Below are 20,683 nucleotides of genomic sequence, written 5' to 3' on the forward strand. Positions count from 1 at the left end.
CCTTGCCCTGATTAAAAGCAGTGGTTCGCGCTTTCAGTTTCACACGAATGCTGCCATCAATCCACGGTTTCTGGTTTGGGAATGTTTTAATCGTTGCTATGGGAACGACATCTTCAACGCACGTTCTAATGAACTCGCTCACCGAATCAGCGTATTCGTCAATGTTGTTGTTTGACGCAATAGGAAACATATCCCAGTCCACGTGATGGAAGCAGTCTTGGAGTGTGGAATCAGATTGGTCGGACCAGCGTTGAACAGACCTCAGCGCGGGAGCTTCTTGTTTTAGTTTCTGTCTGTAGGCAGGGAGCAACAAAATGGAGTCGTGGTCAGCTCTTCCGAAAGGAGAGCGGGAGAGGGCCTTATATGCGTCGCGGAAGTTAGAATAGCAATGATCCAAGGTTTTGCCAGCCCTGGTTGCGCAATCGATATGCTGATACAATTTAGGGAGTCTTGTTTTCATAAGCCTTGTTAAAATCCACAGCTACAATGAATGCAGACTCAGGATATGTGGATTCCAGTTTGCAAAGAGTCAAATAAAGTTCGTTCAGAGCCATCGATGTGTCTGCTTGGGGGGGGAATATATACGGCTGTGATTATAATCGAATAGAATTCTCTTGGTAGATAATGCGGTCGACATTTGATTGTGAGGAATTCTAAATCAGGTGAACAGAAGGACTTGAGTTCCTGTATGTTGTTGTGACCACACCACGTCTCGTTAACCATAAAGCATACGCCCCCGCCCCTCTTCTTACCAGAAAGATGTTTGTTTCTGTCAGTGCGATGCGTGGAGAAACCAGCTGGCTTCACCGACTCCGATAGCGTCTCTCCAGTGAGCCATGTTTCCGTGAAGCAAAGAACGTTACAGTCCCTGATGTCCCTCTGGAATGCAACCCTTGCTCGGATTTCATCAACCTTGTTGTCGTTTTTTTGGGTCGCCGCCTGGGATCCATTCCGTTGTCCTGGGTGAAAAGCAGAACACAGGATCCGCTTCGCGAAAGTCATATTCTTGGTCGTACTGATGGTGAGTTGACGCTGCTCTTATATTCAGTAGTTCTTCTCGACTGTATGTAATGAAACCTAAGATTACCTGGGGTACCAATGTAAGAAATAACACGTAAAAAAAACAAAAAACTGCATAGTTTCCTAGGAACGCGAAGCGAGGCGGCCATCTCTGTCGGCGCCGGAAGTCAGATGCATGAGAAAAGATACAAACCAGACTATGAAAGTCTCCACCCCACTAAATGGATGGGCTAAATGTCCCCTCCCCTTCTGAAATTGGAAAGATGTGAACACCTGCGAAATCATGATTTGTCCAAACGATCAGTGGCGTAAAAAATCTTCACTGCGGAACAAAGTCCCTGGTTAATCGTCTCATCCCACAGTCTGTTGAGAGATGCTACGATATCGTTCTATGTTACGTGCGTCTGTTCATGAGAGATTATGAAGGATGTAATCGAGTTCTAGATCTACAAGATATTCATCACATACAGACAGACTCTGTCTCTTCTCACCTGTTCTGAGTTCAACGTCAGGGCTGGGGTCGCTATGGCAGCCCCTGTCCATGGTAACCACGGTGACAGCGTAGGTCTCGGCGCAGTGCAGGTCGGTGAAGGAACAGTCGGTGGAGTTGGAGCTGCAGGTGTGGGTGTGTCCGTCGTCACCTGTGGCTGTTGCTAGGTACATGTCCTCCCCGGCAACGGCCGTCCAGGAGACAGTGCCCATGTTGCCATCACACTGCAGAGACGTTGTGACATTGGTGGGGGGACAGGCACCTGTAGGGAGAGAGAAAGAGAGAGGGGGAGGGTGATGGAGAAAGAGAGAGACAGAGAGAAGGGAGAGACAGAGAAAAGGAGAGAGTATTATTTGTATTTTTGACAACGTTTACTTTTACTTCACCACATTTCTAAAGACAATGATGTACTTTTTACTCCATACATTTTCCCAAACACCCAAAAGTTCTTCTTACATGTTGACAGGAAAATGTTCAAATTCACACTTATAAAGATAACATCTCTGGTCATCCCTACTGCCCCTGATCTGGAAGAATCACTGAACACAAATGCTTTGTATGTAAATGATGTCTGAGTGTTGGACTGTGCCCCTGGTTATCTGTTGCATATGACAAATAATCTGAACCTGAACTTGATGACTCAAACACTACTTGTGTACTGTAGTCCTCTGAAGTAGTGCCCACCTGAGAGCCTAGCCCCCCCCCCTCTCCATCACTTACCAGTTTCTACAGTGACCAGTTGGCTCTGGGAGCTGTTGCACTTCGTGTCGGTTGCTATGACGCTGGCGGTGTAGGTTTTGCCGCAGTTTAAGCCCTGTATGAGACAGTTAGGGCCCATGGAGTGGCAGGATCGCACCGTGCCATCTGCGTGCTGTGTCATGGCGATGTAGAACACTGCGCCCTTGCTCACCGCCCAGGTCATAAGGGCAGAGTTGGGGCTGCATTCCACAGAGGCTGACACATTGGTAGGGGTACAAGGGACTGGGCAAGCGAGGAGGAGAGAGGTTTGAAGTAACGACAAGTAAATGTATATGATGCCATTATTTCTCAACTATGATATTAAAGCTCCTGTCCTCCCTATAAGTGGCTCAACTAGCCGCAGATCCAAATCCCCACCAGACTTGTCAGTCTCTTCTATCCTCTTCCTACACTATAACATAACAATACGCCCATCCTCCAGTACTCACCAGTCTTAGCTGCCTCTCCCAGCTCCTTCTCTGTGGTACAGTCATCATTTGAGGCAGTGATCCACACACTCAGACTCTCTCCACAGGCCACACCAGGCATAGCACAGCTGTTGGTGAAGGAGCTGCAGTTGTAGCTGTCTCCGTTGTTACCCTGAGCCTCCACTGTGTAGGACAGAGCCCCTGCTGTCTTGTCCCAGGTGGTGATCAACACATCAGACCGACACTCCGCATACGTCTTTATGTTCTGGGGGATACAAGGGGCTGGGGAGGGAGGGAGGGAGGGGGGGGTTTAGAGAATTCACTCATGTTGTACACGCACAGACATGTATAATACAAGTACACACACAGACACACTCGTTACCTTGCATTACCACAGGTAGCCACTAGGTAGAGAACTCTCTCTTCCTGCCCCTCCCCCTACCCCCACCACACCTTCCCTACACCCCTTCCCTTCACTCACAGGTCCGGACGTGCTTCGAGGGACTGGTTTTGCTGTTGCAACTACTGACGGCGTAAACGGTGAACTGGTAGGTGTGTCCGCAGACCGTGTTGGTGAAAAAGCACTCTGTGCCCTTGGTGCGACACACCACCAGCTGTCCGTCTGAAGCCAGAGACGTAGCTACGTAGTAGTTGGTGTTATTGGTGGGAGCCCAGGAGAAGATGATCACATTACTGGAACACTCATGGTACGTCGCCAGCTGGGAGGGAACGCAGGGCACTGGTGGGGGAGAGAGAGAGAGGGTTAAGGGTTAGGGTGGGACAAGGGTACATATTAGGGGTTAGGGTGTGACAGGGCTGCAGAGTAAGGGGTTAGGGGTTAGGGGTTAGGGTGGGACAGGGCTGCAGAGTAAGGGGTTAGGGTGGGACAGGGGTACAGAGTAAGGGGTTAGTGGTTAGGGGTTAGGGTGGAACTGGGGTACAGAGTAAGAGGTTAGGGGTTAGGGTGGGACAGGGGTACAGAGTAAGAGGTTAGGGGTTAGGGTGGGACAGGGGTACAGAGTAAGAGGTTAGGGGTTAGGGGTTAGGGTGGGACAGGGCTGCAGAGTAAGGGGTTAGGGGTTAGGGTGGGACAGGGGTACAGAGTAAGAGGTTAGGGGTTAGGGGTTAGGGTGGAACAGGGGTACAGAGTAAGAGGTTAGGGGTTAGGGGTTAGGGTGGGACAGGGGTACAGAGTAAGAGGTTAGGGGTTAGGGTGGGACAGGGGTACAGAGTAAGGGGTTAGGGGTTAGGGTGGGAAAGGGGTATAGAGTAAGGGGTTAGGGGTTAGGGTGGGACAGGGGTACAGATTAAGGGGTTAGGGTGGGACAGGGGTACAGAGTAAGGGGTTAGGGGTTAGGGTGGAACAGGGGTACAGAGTAAGGGGTTAGGGGTTATGGTGGGACAGGGGTACAGAGTAAGGGGTTAGGGGTTAGGGTGGGACAGGGGTATAGAGTAAGGGGTTAGGGGTTAGGGTGGGACAGGGGTACAGATTAAGGGGTTAGGGTGGGACAGGGGTACAGAGTAAGGGGTTAGGGGTTAAGGTGGAACAGGGGTACAGAGTAAGGGGTTAGGGTGGGACAGGGGTATAGAGTAAGGGGTTAGGGGTTAGGGCACATGGTAAAGGGGAGTCAACTGAAAATAGGACTGGAGAAGTAGGGGGATGTATAAAGTGCCCTAAAAAAAGAAATGTTGTACACTGTCTGGAAGGGAAACAAACAAGTGAACTTGCTGTAAATTGGACAGTGAATGTGGAACTGTGAGATATATAACATCATATGAAGTAGAGCCAGTTGGATGGAGGTTCAACTCTAATGTCCCCAAGTCAACCAGAACAATAACGGAGGATCATATTGAAACCTGAATCACTTTGTCTTTGTCTCTCCTTATCAACACAGGTACAGTAGGTAACGTATTCCTTTGTGAGTTTCACTCTATACCTCACACATGTCTAGGTGTGTGTAAAACCTTTTCACTTCCTGGTATGACAGACACTATCACTGTCTGACCTTTCATACAACCCCCCTCTACTCAATAGAGACTCGTCTAGTCTACAGACCTCCTCAGAACTATATATCTGCTGGGTGTGTAGCAGTGATTAGGATGGGTAGCAAACAGCAGATATTATGGGAAGGTTCAGGAGAGAGTAGGATTGACTCATAGGGATCAGTTGTTGGAGACAGATTAAGTGTGTCTGGTAGAATGTGTACTGTATGTGTGTGTGGAGGGGGGTTGAGGGGTGCATGTGTGTGTGTGAGTGTGAGTGTGAACGTGAGAGGAACTGGAACAGATAACAGATCAAATAGAATAAAAATATGTAGACAGAGAGGAGGGGATAGCAAGATAGTAGAGGAGAGGTATGCTGTACATGCACATGTCCTTCACCTGTCTCAAAGTATGTGGATGTGTTGGAGGTGCTCTGGCAGTCGAATGAGATGGCAGTGACCTGGATCAGGTATCTCTCTCCACAGTTCAACATGGTGATCTGACAGGTGTTTGAGGCAGAGGTGCAAGACAGGGCCGTCCCGTTCACATCTACAGCCTCCGCCCTTGACAACACATTCACAGTTTGGTCATTAAGTCATTTAGCAGATGTACATAACATATGTGTGTTATTCAGAGCCACCTTCAATGAGAGGGGACACAGGAGTTTTACCCGGACCATGTGACCTGACTGGGAGAAACACCAGTCCCTGGATAAGGGATCAGAAATAACTCTTGGTCCTAAGAAAAAGGCATTCAACTGAGGAAGATGTAGCAATCACATAGAACAGCACAATCAATCCAGGTAAATAAGAGACAGTAGTCACCTGTAGGAGTTGGCTCCCAACACCTGTCCCCAAGTCACTGCCACCACCCCACTAGAACAGCTGTAGTTCATTGAGATGGACATGACCCTGTTGATGGCTAAAAGCAAGGACAAATACAGATTATGCCCTGCCTGTCTGTCTGTCTGTCTGTCTGTCTGTCTGTCTGTCTGTCTGTGTAGCCTAAAGTACATGTGTGCATGCATCTTCTCTCTCTCTGCCCGTCATTTCATCTCGTTTCCTCTCTCTCTCTCTCTGTCTGACTGTAATTTAATCTTATCCCCTCTCTCTCTCTCTCTGTCTGACTGTAATTTAATCTTATCCCCTCTCTCTCTCTCTCTGTCTGACTGTAATTTAATTTTATCCCCTCTCTCTCTCTCTCTCTCTCTCTCTGTCTGACTGTAATTGAATCTTATCCTCTCTCTCTCTCTCTGTCTGACTGTAATTTAATCTTATCCTCTCTCTCTCTCTCTCTGTCTGATTGTAATTTAATCTTATCCCCTCTCTCTCTCTCTGTCTGACTGTAATTTAATCTTATCCTCTCTCTCTGTCTGACTGTAATTTAATCTTATCCTCTCTCTCTCTCTCTGTCTGACTGTAATTTAATCGTATCCTCTCTCTCTCTCTCTCTCTGTCTGACTGTAATTTAATCTTATCCCCTCTCTCTCTCTCTGTCTGACTGTAATTTAATCTTATCCTCTCTCTCTGTCTGACTGTAATTTAATCTTATCCCCTCTCTCTCTCTCTCTGTCTGACTGTAATTTAATTTTATCCCCTCTCTCTCTCTCTCTCTCTGTCTGACTGTAATTTAATGTTATCCCATCTCTCTCTCTCTCTCTGTCTGACTGTAATTTAATCTTATCCCCTCTCTCTCTCTCTCTCTGTCTGACTGTAATTTAATTTTATCCCCTCTCTCTCTCTCTCTCTCTCTCTCTGTCTGACTGTAATTTAATCTTATCCCCTCTCTCTCTCTGTCTGACTGTAATTTAATCTTATCCCCTCTCTCTCTCTGTCTGACTGTAATTTAATCTTATCCTCTCTCTCTCTCTCTCTGTCTGACTGTAATTTAATCTTATCCCCTCTCTCTCTCTGTCTGACTGTAATTTAATCTTATCCCCTCTCTCTCTCTCTCTCTCTCTCTCTCTCTGACTGTAATTTCATTGTATCCCCTCTCTCTCTCTCTGACCATCATTTCATCTCGTTTTCTCTCTTCCAACAGTACTCACTGGATGTGCTGTGTGAGACATTAGTGGGTTCTCCAGGCTCTAGGAAGGTGTTGACTGATGACACTCCTACAATGTATGTGGAGCAGGGTTGTAGATTACTGACGTCCATGAACGTGGTGGTGGTGTTCTTCAGTACAGGCACACTCGGTTTGTTGTTGTCTGTAACGCTGACCTGATACAACAGAACTTTGTTGACCGACTGCCAAGTTACACGGGCTGTGCTCCTTCCTGTCGCTACTACGGCAACACCAGCTGGGGGTTGTACCACTGTAGGGAAAGAGATAATGGTGTGATTAGTAGGGACAGTACTACAGCCACCACTGTTACTAGGTTGTACCACTGTAGGGAAAGAGATAATGGTGTGATTAGTAGGGACAGTACTACAGCCACCACTGTTACTAGGGATCATCTGAGTCTTTCCTGAGCACTTGATGTGACTAGGAAAAACTCAGGGCCCTTGCTATAGACATGCGCAACTTGAGTTTGTCCTGTTACTGTATATCAAAGGAGGCTGGTGGCACATTAATTGGGGTGAACGGGCTCATGGTAATGACTAGAGTGGCATCAGTGGAATGGTATCAAATACATCAAACAACATGGTTTCCTGGCGTTTGATGCCATTCCATTTGCACCATTGCGGACATTATTATGAGCCGTTCTACACTGTTTTACATACTTTATCATATAGCCTGTATGATTCTATTTGTCAGACTTACATGTAGTGATTGTCTTGGTCATGCTGCTGGTCCCCAGTCCCGCTATGTTGGAAGAGTAGACATAGCAGGTATAAGACTTGGCAGGTGTGAGCCCATCCACCTGTCCAGTCAGCGTGGTGAAACTGTGGTTGTATCTGTCTCCGTTACTGAACCCGTCCACAACCAACAAATACTTGTCAGCCCCAGGGACGCCGGACCATTCAAGTCTGATCGAGGTACTGGATATGGCCTTGGAATAGGTGATCTGGGAGGTGGCGGGAACTAGAAACAAGATAAGGACACTGTTGATGATCTAACACTCAAAGAAATCAATGAAAATAGGTAAACATGGACTAATTAACTACTGGTCATATTACACGTAGGAGAGTTACCTGTTGTTGCAATTTGCGTGTTAGTGCACATCACATGGTAAAACTGAAAGACTTTCAATTGGACTTGGTAAACACTCCCTGGCCGCAATCCTTGGATCAGCCTTTGCGTACTTGACACAGGCAGTGTCACCACAACTGGCGCAATGCTTGTTGAGTTCACGACCCGCAAATCCAGAAAATAATTTGTGGCTCCAGGGTAACTGTTCCATTTGACGTTCAGTGTCGATGCGGAAGGAGACGTTACTGACGTGATACTACAAGCTGAATAGAGAACACAAACGTTGTCAGTTATGAAGGATAACAGACGTAGCAGTATAAAACGAAGACATTGGACAATAGTATTCGATCAATTTTGAATGAGTTGTATAGTTAGGCCCTGTGCTACAAATAAAGGTCAGGGAGTTGTGTATCTGGGAGCATGGAAAACACATCAGCTGAAATGTTGATCATGATGATGACATTTCAACATGTATTCTGGGTAGTTTCCAAATAACCACAGTATTCAATAGCTAGTTAGTTCTCTTTTATCAATTCACAATGACTGGTCATTATTAGAATACACTACAAAATATGATTAAAATCTATATTTGAGAGACAAAATAAATTGTTATTGTATTGAATGAATAATAATTTTTGTTCCACATCTATAGACATTTCTAAGGGTTGGCGTTGGTGCATTGCCACCTTACATGTTTAACCTGTAATACCAGTGTAGCACAATATCTTCTTTATAAAATACTGTATATTAAGTTGTGAACCACCAAAAATGATAAGAAATAAATAAACCTTCTAGTTTTTATTTCAGAGAGACACATTTGGTTACAAATGTAGATGTATCAAATGTGACAAATAATAAAACATGTTATAAACAACTGTACATATGATACTTTTGTGACGCCAATATTAAAATATATATATAATCGATTATCAATACAGTAATATGAGATCTGGGCTCTGGTCAAAAGTAGTGCACTATATAGGGAATAGGGTGCCTTTTAGGATGAGACCTAACTCTGACCAAACACTATAGCAAGAGGCTAGATTTATATGATGGGTTGAATTTTTATGTTATACAAGATATGTCCATTCCATTCCAGCTAAACAACAGATATATAGCGTTTTGCAAAATAAAAAACAGTTGAATACACATCTAAAAATCTATGAATAAAAGATGTGAGAACAGTGATATTTTACACACACATATAAGTACCCATAAGCACTAAGTTCTGATGGAAGAAACACAAATGTGGAAAAGTTGTGGATATAAGTGTTTTGGAAATAAACTCTTCAAACACTTCCAATAGAAGCCAAGCTAACTCACCTGCTAATGCATGCTGTATCTGAAAAAGAAATAAGGACAAAACGTTTTCAATTTAAAAAAAAATGTACAAGACAAATCACAGCATCTACCTCCATCATCCACAAAGAAAAAACAAAACACAAAAGAATGCATTAGAATGAACACTTACCTGAGTCAATGACAATAAGATGACAGGTAAATAGAAAGTTCCAAGCTTTTCCATGACGACTGTTAGTGTTTCAATAAGCTACATCCATGGGTGCATGGGAGCTTGGATACAGGAGCTCATCTGGAATCTTTAGCGGCAGGGCACGGGTAGATCAGCTCTGTGGGATCCAATCAGAGAGCCCCCAATAAGGACAGTACTCTCTCTTCTCTGCCTGTGGGCTTAGGTCAGTGTACAGGTATCATGATGGGAAGAAGAGAAAGTGTGTGAGGGGGTTGCCAGGCGATGTCCACACACCCTACACCTGATCTTTGTTCTCAAAAAATAGTTTTCAGTAAATGCTGTTTCCTGCAAGGTATGATTACAGTACCAGTCAAAAGTTTGGACACAAACTTAAAAAGAACATATAAGGAATCATGCAGTAAGCAAAAAAGTGCTAAACAAATCAAAATGTATATTATATTTGAGATTCTTTAATGTAGCCACCCTTCGCCTTGATGACAGCTTTGCACACTTTTGGCATTCTCTCAACCAGCTTCAGGAGGTCACCTGAAATTAGGTCTTGAGGTCACCTGGAATGCATTTCAATTAACAGGTGTGCCTTGTTAAAAATTAATTTGTGGAATTTCTTTCCTTCTTAATGCATTTGAGCCAATCAGTTGTGTTGTGACAAGGTAGAGGTAGTATACAGAAGATAGCCCTATTTGGTAAAAGACCAAGTCCATATAATGTCAAGAACAGCTCAAATAAACAAAGAGAAATGACAGTCCATCATTACTTTAAGAGATGAAGGTCAGTCAATCGGCAAAATCTCAATCTCAATTCTTCAAGTGCAGTTGCGAAAACCATCAAGCGCTGTGATGAAACTGTCTCTCATGAGCACCGACACAGGAAAGGAAGACCCAGAGTTACCTCTGCTGCAGAGGATAAGTTCATTAGAGTAAACTGCACCACATATTTCAGCCCAAATAAATTCACAGAATTCAAGTAACAGACACATCTCAACATGAACTGTTCAGAGGAGACTGCGTGAATCAGGCATTAATGGTTGAATTGCTTCAAAGAAACCACTACTAAAGGACACCAATAATAAGAAGAGACTTTCTTGGGCCAAGAAACATGAGCAATGGACATCAGATGGACATCTCCGCATGTGTGGTTCCCTCCATGAAGCATGGAGGAGGTGGTGTGATGGTGTGGGGGTGCTTTGCTGGTGACACTGTCAGTTATTTAGAATTCAAGGCACACTTAACCAGAATGGCTAACACAGCATCCTGCTGTGATACGCCATCCCATCTGGTCTGTGCTTAGTGGGACTATCATTTGTTTTTCAACAGGACAATGACCCAACACACCTCCAGGCTGTGTAAAGGCTGTTTGACCAAGAAGGAGAGTGATGGAGTGCTGCATCAGATGACCTGGCCTCCACAATCACCCGACCTCAACCCAATTGAGATGGTTTGGGATGAGTTGGACCGCAGAGTGAAGGAAAAGCAGCTAACAAGTGCTCAGCGTATGTGGGAACTCCTTCACGACTGTTGGAAAAGCATTCCAGGTGAATCCGGTTGAGAGAATGCCAAGAGTGTGCAAAGCTGTCATCAAGGCAAAGGGTGGCTACTTTGAAGAATCTCAAATATAACATTTATTTTGATTTGTTTAACACTTTTTGGGTTACTACATAATTCCATATGTGTTATTTCATAGTGTTGATGTCTTCACTATTATTCTACAATGTAGAAAATAGTAAAAATAAAGAAAAAACCTTGAAATAGTAGGTGTGTCCAAATGTTTGACTGGTCCTGTATGTGATATTTATTCCTCATTTCTGCTTAATTTACTCCTAATTTCAGCCAAATGTACTCCTAATTTGAATATAACGTGTTTTGTAGGAAGTTATGTGTCTGAGAATGTCTCTTAGGATGTTTTTTAAATTATATTGTCTTCCTGTTTGAAACCCATTGGCATGAAATAACGTGATATTGCTTTCACTTACTTGAAATTCAGTGGTCAAGTAAATTAATTCCTAAATGTACATCCTGGTTTGGTGACAATAGAAATGTGTTTCCTAGACATTTAATACACACGTGTTAAGAGCTGTGTAACTACTGATTGAAATGGACCTAGCAGCCACAAGTAAAGTATCCTGTTGTACCTTGTGTACAGGTATTGTTTGTTAGTCCATTGTGTTTGCTTTACAGAGTCAATGGGAAGAAGTCAGAATACTCTCCCCATCTCTTCCTTCGCATCATAATGTCAGACAGCGGGTTACATCTTCCTCTTGTTGTAGGATTAGACCTCACCAGGGATCACGTACTGTGAGTTACAAAGACTTTGGCACATAGAAACCCAACAGAAATATTCTTATTCTAAGTGAAAGGCCTAGTTCAGAATAGATGAGAATAAACCTGTATTAAGATATTAAGCATCACATTCATGTCTATCTCTATGGGGAGAAAGAAAGGCCAGATACAGAATCTGGGATTTTGACTTGGGTCTTTCATGGTGAACTAGAGACACAACAAGTTGTGTGGTGTTCCGTGTGTGATTATGGGAAGGGCTGAATGATGGGATTTAAAATGACTCTTTCTCCATATTTGCGCATCCCATCTAACCTTGACTGACTGTCTTTGTCAGAAGACAATGAGGGATTAAGCATCTATTATGTGTCCATTGTGGTTGAGATTCTAGAGTTTGAGATAAGAGCTGCGTGTGAAAACAAATATGCCACCTTGATTCAGAGCCTGAAACTCAAACCTTACACAATGAGTGGAAATTGTGTTGATCTATGATTAAGGGAAAAGTGATGTGAACAGAGAGATACAGAGAGATACGGAGATACAATACTCAGATCCCTCTCCTTCCGTCACTCCTCTGTACCGGACCTACCCCACACTGTTAGGCCCTCTGTTCCTCTCTTCCCCTCCCCCTGTCCATCTCCGTCACCCTTAGTCCATCTACCATCAGTCCATTTGCTTCGGTCCATCTACCTCTGTCCATCTGCCTCGGTCAATCTGTCCCTGTGCATCTGTCCCGATGTATCTGTCCCAGAGTACATGTCCCAGTTATCTGTCCCACATCTGTCCCAGTCCACTTTCCTCAGTCCATCTACCTCAGTCCATCTGCCTCAGTCCATCTACCTCAGTCCATCTGCCTCAGTCCATCTACCTCAGTCCATCTGCCTCAGTCCATCTACCTCAGTCCATCTGCCTCAGTCCATCTACCTCAGTCCATCTGCCTCAGTCCATCTACCTCAGTCCAGCACCATTCCCACCAAACCCAAATAGGCCTCATGTTCTCTTTTACTCTTACTGGGACACTTGGAATCAAAAAACTAAAGGAGAACCACACACTCTAGGATCTCAGATGCAAAAAGTTTATGTCCAACGTTCCGACAGACAAGCTGTCTTCATCAGGATATAATGACAAACAATGCAGGATGACTAGTTTATATAGTGTTAAAAGACACACAGGTGTCTGTAATCATGGCCGGGTGTGGCCTGATATCATTGGTTAATTCTCATATATTAAAATAGCATACAAAAACATAAATGGATAGCATACGATCATAGATACAATGTGGCTACATAGGCCTACAAACACTTACAATGAATAGCAAAATCACAAATAATCACAAGAATGGCTTCAGTTCAGTCTACGTAAGGGTCTTTAAATGAAAGATCCAGGTAGCCTCTTGTTTTAACAATAAATTGTCGAGGTCACCCCCTCTCCTAGGAAGGGTGACATGTTCGATGCCAATATAACATAGAGACGAAATCGAGTGGTTTGCTTCCAAAAAGTGGGCCGCAACTGGGTAAGTCGAGTTTTTGCATCTAATGGTGCTACGATGCTCTGAGATACGTACTTTTAATTTGCGCTTTGTTTTACCCACATCATTACCATTATCATTATAAGATAAATAACTGCCTTAGTGGAGCACGTAATAACACCTTGGACTGGTATCTGTTTCCCTGTTTGAGGGTGTTTGAAGGATCTACATTCATGAGTGCCATTGCAATGAGCACAGCCATTACACTTGTAGGGGCGCAAATAGACGTTGTGCAGGGATATCTTGGGGTGGTAAATCAGAGTTTACCAATTGATCTCTGAGGTTTCTGCCCCACGAGAATACGATCAAGGGAAGGTCCGAAAACACATTGTCTGTCGAAACGTTGGACATTAAATATTTGCATCTGAGATCCTAGAGTGGGCGGCTCTCCTTTATGTTTTTAGGTGTTCCACTACGCTAGCCAGCACCTCGCCTAAATAGGTGTGCGTTTCTTTCGCCTCTAGATTACACTTGGAATCAAACCACATCCATGACAGACAGATGAAGGAACTCAAGGAAAAATAACCAGAACTCAGACCAACATCACATTATTATTTTCAAAACCAAATAGCAACATTTGCAGGCCAGGTCTCTCACTGGTGATCCCACTGAGATTACACACGTTGTTTAAACTTCATCCCAGTGAGATCCCTGTATACAGAGAGGATACAGCTGAGATTGTTATCTTTGAAGGAACTTGACTTGCTGAATCATTCTGGAGAATGACAAACTGAATTGGTCCACCCACACAGACAGCATCGTGAAGAAGGCGCAACAGCGCCTCTTCAACCTCAGGAGGCTGAAGAAATTTGGCTTGTCACCAAAAACACTCACAAACTTCTACAGATGCACAATCGAGAGCATCCTGTCGGGCTGTATCACCGCCTGGTACGGCAACTGCTCCGCCCACAACCGTAAGGCTCTCCAGAGGGTAGTGAGGTCTGCACAACGCATCACCGGGGGCAAACTACCTGCCCTCCAGGACACCTACACCACCCGATGTCACAGGAAGGCCATAAAGATCATCAAGGGCAACAACCACCCGAGCCACTGCCTGTTCACCCCGCTATCATCCAGAAGGCGAGGTCAGTACAGGTGCATCAAAGCTGGGACCGAGAGACTGAAAAACAGCTTCTATCTCAAGGCCATCAGACTGTTAAACAGCCACCACTAACATTGAGTGGCTGCTGCCAACACATTGACTCAACTCCAGCCACTTTAATAATGGGAATTGATGGGAAATGATGTAAAATATATCACTAGCCACTTTAAACAATGCTACCTAATATAATGTTTACATACCCTACATTATTCATCTCATATGTATATGTATATACTGTAATCTATATCATCTACTGCATCTTTATGTAATACATGTATCACCAGCCACTTTAACTATGCCACTTTGTTTACATACTCATCTCATATGTATATACTGCACTCAATACCATCTACTGTATCTTGCCTATGCCGCTCTGTACCATCACTCATTCATATATCTTTATGTACATATTCTTTATCCCCTTACACTTGTGTCTATAAGGTAGTAGTTTTGGAATTGTTAGCTAGATTACTTGTTGGTTATTACTGCATTGTCGGAACTAGAGGCACAAGCATTTCGCTACACTCGCATTAACATCTGCTAACCATGTGTATGTGACAAATAAAATTTGATTTGATTTGAGAAAAGCCTATACATGGAATGTTGACTGTATGTGTATGGAATAAATAACAATTTAATGTGCTTGAATGAGGCCTTAAAACTCCACAACAACAACAACATTAACAACAACAGTTAAATGTCACCGATATTAATTACTAACGGATAAACAATATCCACAGGCATTATTATATTTCCAGATGAGGATGGACTGTATTCCGGTATGGGTGTTATGTAGATGAATGTGAGAGCCTGTTGAATGTAGCTTTTTGTAAAGGCCAAGCAGCGGCTAACAATGGGTCCACACCTCTCTCTCTATCTCTCTTTCTTTCTTTCTTTCTTTCTTTCTTTCTTTCTTTCTTTCTTTCTTTCTTTCTTTCTTTCTTTCTTTCTTTCTTTCTTTCTCTCTCTCTTTCTTTCTCCACCCCACCCTGGATGTTTGTGTTTGTCTCCTAGCTAGATGAGGTATTGCAGCTGGCCCAGTGCTATGCCAATGACCTCTTCATGGAGAGGGTGTCAGTCAGGTAGCTGATCGTGTCCACCTCAGGCACACTGACTCCTGGCTCCTATACCTACACATGTTTTCTTACTTGTTTCCCCCCTCGTTTCTTTACTTATTAGAAATGGTGTGAATGGCAGTGGTTTCATTGTCTTGGTGAAGCAGGATTGTGTCTGTGTGCTGTTGATTTAGTTCTATTCAGACCAGTAACAGACTGTTCTGTATGTTCTTTGGAAGCACTATAGGCCAGGCGTATTCAACCTGGGGTCCACGGCAGAGGTGATGCAGGGGTCCTCGGCAGAGGTAATGCAGGGGGTCCGCGGCAGAGGTGATGCAGGGGTCCTCGGCAGAGGTAATGCAGGGGGTCCGCGGCAGAGGTAATGCAGGGGTCCACGGCAGAGGTAATGCAGGGGGTCCACGGCAGAGGTAATGCAGGGGGTCCACGGCAGAGGTGATGCAGGGGTCCTCGGCAGAGGTAATGCAGGGGGTCTGCGGCAGAGGTAATGCAGGGGTCCACGGCAGAGGTAATGCAGGGGTCCACGGCAGAGGTAATGCAGGGGGTCCGTGGCAGAGGTAATGCAGGGGGTCCATGGCAGAGGTAATGCATGGGGTCCGTAGCAGAGGTAATGCAGGAGGTCGCTGGGTCGCGGCTTTGAGTGGGAGGGGGTCCCTGGGTCGCCGCTTTGGGTGGGAGGGGTCCCTGGGTTGCCGCTTTGGGTGGGAGGGATTCCCTGGGTCGCCGCTTTGGGTGGGAGGGGGTCCCTGGTTTTCCGCTTTGGGTGGGAGGGGGTCCCTTGGTTGCCACTTTTGGGTGGGAGGGTCCCTGGGTTGCCGCTTTGGGTGGGAGGGGGTCCCTGGGTTGCCACTTTGGGTGGGAGGGGTCCCTGGGTTGCCGCTTTGGGTGGGAGGGGGTCCCTTGGTTGCCGCTTTGGGTGGGAGGGGTCCCTGGGTTGCCGCTTTGGGTGGGAGGGGGTCCCTTGGTTGCCGCTTTGGGTGGGAGGGGGTCCCTTGGTTGCCGCTTTGGGTGGGAGGGGTCCCTGGGTTGCCGCTTTGGGTGGGAGGGGGTCCCTTGGTTGCCGCTTTGGGTGGGAGGGGTCCCTGGGTTGCCGCTTTGGGTGGGAGGGGTCCCTTGGTTGCCGCTTTGGGTGGGAGGGGGTCCCTGGGTTGCCACTTTGGGTGGGAGGGGTCCCTGGGTTGCCGCTTTGGGTGGGAGGGGTCCCTTGGTTGCCGCTTTGGGTGGGAGGGGTCCCTTGGTTGCCGCTTTGGGTGGGAGGGGTCCCTTGGTTGCCACTTTGGGTGGGAGGGGTCCCTTGGTTGCCGCTTTGGGTGGGAGGGGTCCCTGGGTTGCCACTTTGGGTGGGAGGGGTCCCTTGGTTGCCACTTTGGGTGGGAGGGGTCCCTTGGTTGCCACTTTGGGTGGGAGGGGTCCCTTGGTTGCCACTTTGGGTGGGAGGGGTCCCTGGGTTGCTGCTTTGGGTGGGAGTATATTTTAGATTCTTCAAAGTAGCCACCCTTTGCTTTGATGACAACTTTACACACTCTTGGCTTTCTCTCATCCAGCTTTATGAGGTAGTCACCTGGAATGAAGCTGGTTGAGAGAATTCCAAGAGTGTGCAAAGCTGTCATCAAGACAAAGGGTGGCTGCTTTGAAGAATGTAAAATATAATATTTATTTTGATTTGTTTAACACTTTTTAAGTTACTACATGATTCTACATGTGTTATTTCATAGTTTTGATGTCTTCACTATTATTCTACAATGTAGAAAATAGTAAAAATAAAGAAAAACCCATGAATGAGTAGGTGTGTCCAAACTTTTGACTGGTACTGTACATAATATCTTTATTATGAATCTTTCAGAGATAAGTCTGAATTACTCCAAGAGATTCATTGATTGACGCCACACAGTGTGGTAATGCAATAGGGTGTGTTTTATTGTTTGAACACAATGAATGCAATGGGAACATTCTCTGCCCTGCAATATGACCTGACTTGTCATCCATATGACATGTATGACTCCAGTGCACAGGAGGTTGGTCGCACATTAATTGGGGAGAATGGGCTCGTAATAATGGCTGGAGATGGAATGGTATTAAATACATCAAACACATGGTTTCCATGGTTTCCAGGTGTTTGATGCCATTCCATCGGCTCCGTTCCGGACATTATTATGAGCCGTTCTCCCCTCAGCAGCAGCCTGAGCTCCAGTGGTATTCTAGTATGTTTTCTATGCTCCTCTTTCATAGTGACCAACAAACTGCATGATCACTGCATGATCACATGATCACAACAGCTGTATGATCACTGTTACATAACATGCTTAACAACAACCCCATGGAGGCTTCCTACTTAGGGATACTTATGTTATTTCATGTATGAAAAGAAAAAAAGACATGTACAGTACAGCTCACAGACAAATGAATGATGTGGCACACCGTTTCTCTTGTTTCTCTTGGGTCATGAAGGTAGACTTACACAAAGGACATACATTGTAATGATTTCTCTCTGCTAAACACTAGGATCCAAAATCACAGCTTCAGTCTGTTAGTAAAAAACAATATATGTAGGAGAAAAGACACAGTGGATACAGATAACGAAACGTCAATAGCAAGCATTTGTAATTGAACACATTTAATGTGTCATTTTGATTGCAGAGATTATAATGTATAATTCACAAGCTTGCATGTCTCTTTATAGTCATATCAACCTGCATCAAGTCTTATTGAGTTATAAACTGAAGATAACACACCTTAGATAATTAACTTAATGATGGTTTGTCACAAGGACACATGTTGGACCCAAACAGCATAGATAGATGAAGATAGAATCAAAGGAGGGGGACATTTCAGCTGATTTCTTGACAGACGGGACAGAAGTTGATTTAAGTAGATTACATGTTGTGTCTTTCCAGGGGATTACCTGTAATACAAGACGCAGAGCAGAGGGACAGATGAGGGACAGAGCAGAGGGACAGAGCAGAGGGACAGAGCAGAAGGACAGAGCAGAAGGACAGAGCAGAGGGACAGATGAGGGACAGAGCAGAGGGACAGAGCAGAGGGACAGATGAGGGACAGAGCAGAGGGACAGAGCAGAGGGACAGAGCAGAAGGACAGAGCAGAGGGACAGATGAGGGACAGAGCAGAGGGACAGAGCAGAGGGACAGAGCAAAGGGACAGATGAGGGACAGAGCAGAGGGACAGAGCAGAGGGACAGAGCAGAGGGACAGATGAGGGACAGAGCAGAGGGACAGAGCAGAGGGACAGAGCAGAGGGACAGAGCAGAGCGACAGAGCAGAGGGACAGAGCAGAGGGACAGAACAGAGGGACAGAGCAGAGCGACAGAGCAGAGGGACAGAGCAGAGGGACAGATGTATAACAGTAGAACCTGTGTTAATGTGTTAGCTGTCTATATGCTGCTGTTGTTCAAGCCTCTTGTCTGTACGGAATGTCAGTCACTCTGCTGTCAAGGTTTCTTTCTGTTTCCCAGTTCTTCTTCTAGGTTTTTCATTACCACTGTCTAAACAGATGGATGATTTGATTACTGCCAGCCTTGATTAGATTGTGCCAGGCAGTGTTGGCAGGATTGAAATCAAAACCGAACCCTCATGTAAGTTGTGACATCTTCAGTTAAACAAATCTCACAAAAATCAGTTTTGGAATACAGACTTTATGACCAGAATGATCCTATTTACACCTTGTAGACAATTTTGACACTAGAATACATGTTTCTGACTCCCAAAGCTCCTGAGGCTCCTGAGTAGCGCAGCGGTCTAAGGCCCTGCCACTCAGTGCAAGAGGTGTCACTACAGTCCTTGGTTTGAATCCAGGCTGTATCACATCTGGCCATGATTGGGAGTCCCATGGCCCAGCGTCGTCCGGGTTTGGCCGGGGTAGGCCGTCACTGTAAATAAGAATTTGTTCTTAACTGACTTGCCTAGTTAAATAAAGGTTCAATAATTTTTTTTTATATACAGTGGGGAGAACAAGTATTTGATACACTGCCGATTTTGAAGGTTTTCCTACTTACAAAGCATGTAGAGGTCTGTCATTTTTTTTATCATAGGTACACTTCAACTGTGAGAGACGGAATCTAAAACAAAAATCCAGAAAATCACATTGTATGATTTTTAAGTAATTAATTTGCATTTTATTGCATGACATAAGTATTTGATCACCTACCAACCAGTAAGAATTCCGGCTCTCACAGACCTGTTCGTTTTTCTTTAAGAAGCCCTTCTGTTCACCACTCATTACCTGTATTAACTGCACCTGTTTGAACTCGTTACCTGTATAAAAGACACCTGTCCACACACTCAATCAAACAGACTCCAACCTCTCCATAATGGCCAAGACCAGAGAGCTGTGTAAGGACATCAGGAATAAAATTGTAGACCTGCACAAGGCTGGGATGGGCTACAGGACAATAGGCAAGCAGCTTGGTGAGAAGGCAACAACTGTTGGTGCAATTATTAGAAAATGGAAGAAGTTCAAGATGACGGTCAATCACCCTCAGTCTGGGGCTCCATGCAAGATCTCACCTCGTTGTGGCATCAATGATCATGAGGAAGGTGAGGGATCAGCCCAGAACTACACGGCAGGACCTGATCAATGACCTGAAGAGAGCTGGGACCACAGTCTCAAAGAAAACCATTAGTAACACACTACGCCGTCATGGATTAAAATCCTGCAGCGCACGCAAGATCCCCCTGCTCAAGCCAGCGCATGTCCAGGCCCGTCTGAAGTTTGCCAATGACCATCTGGATGATCCAGAGGAGGAATGGGAGAAGGTCATGTGGTCTGATGAGACAAAAATAGAGCTTTTTGGTCTAAACTCCACTCGCCGTGTTTGGAGAAAGAAGAAGGATGAGTACAACCCCAAGAACACCATCCAAACTGTGAAGCATGGAGGTGGAAACATCATTCTTTGGGGATGCTTTTCTGCAAAGGGGACAGGACGACTGCACCGTATTGAGGGGAGGATGGATGGGGCCATGTATCGCGAGATCTTGGCCAACAACTTCCTTCCCTCAGTAAGAGCATTGAAGATGGGTCGTGGCTGGGTCTTCCAGCATGACAACGACCCGAAACACACAGCCAGGGCAACTAAGGAGTGGCTCCGTAAGAAGCATCTCAAGGTCCTGGAGTGGCCTAGCCAGTCTCCAGACCTGAACCCAGTAGAAAATATTTGGAGGGAGCTGAAAGTCCGTACTGCCCAGCGACAGCCCCCAAACCTGAAGGATCTGGAGAAGGTCTGTATGGAGGAGTGGGCCAAAATCCCTGCTGCAGTGTGTGCAAACCTGGTCAAGAACTACAGGAAACGTGTGATATCTGTAATCACAGGTTTCTGTACCAAATATTAAGTTCTGCTTTTCTGATGTATCAAATACTTATGTCATGCAATAAAATGCAAATTAATTACTGTGATTACCTGTGATTTCTTC

Source organism: Oncorhynchus mykiss, chromosome 8 (assembly GCF_013265735.2).
Source record: "Oncorhynchus mykiss isolate Arlee chromosome 8, USDA_OmykA_1.1, whole genome shotgun sequence".
NCBI lineage: Eukaryota > Metazoa > Chordata > Actinopteri > Salmoniformes > Salmonidae > Oncorhynchus > Oncorhynchus mykiss.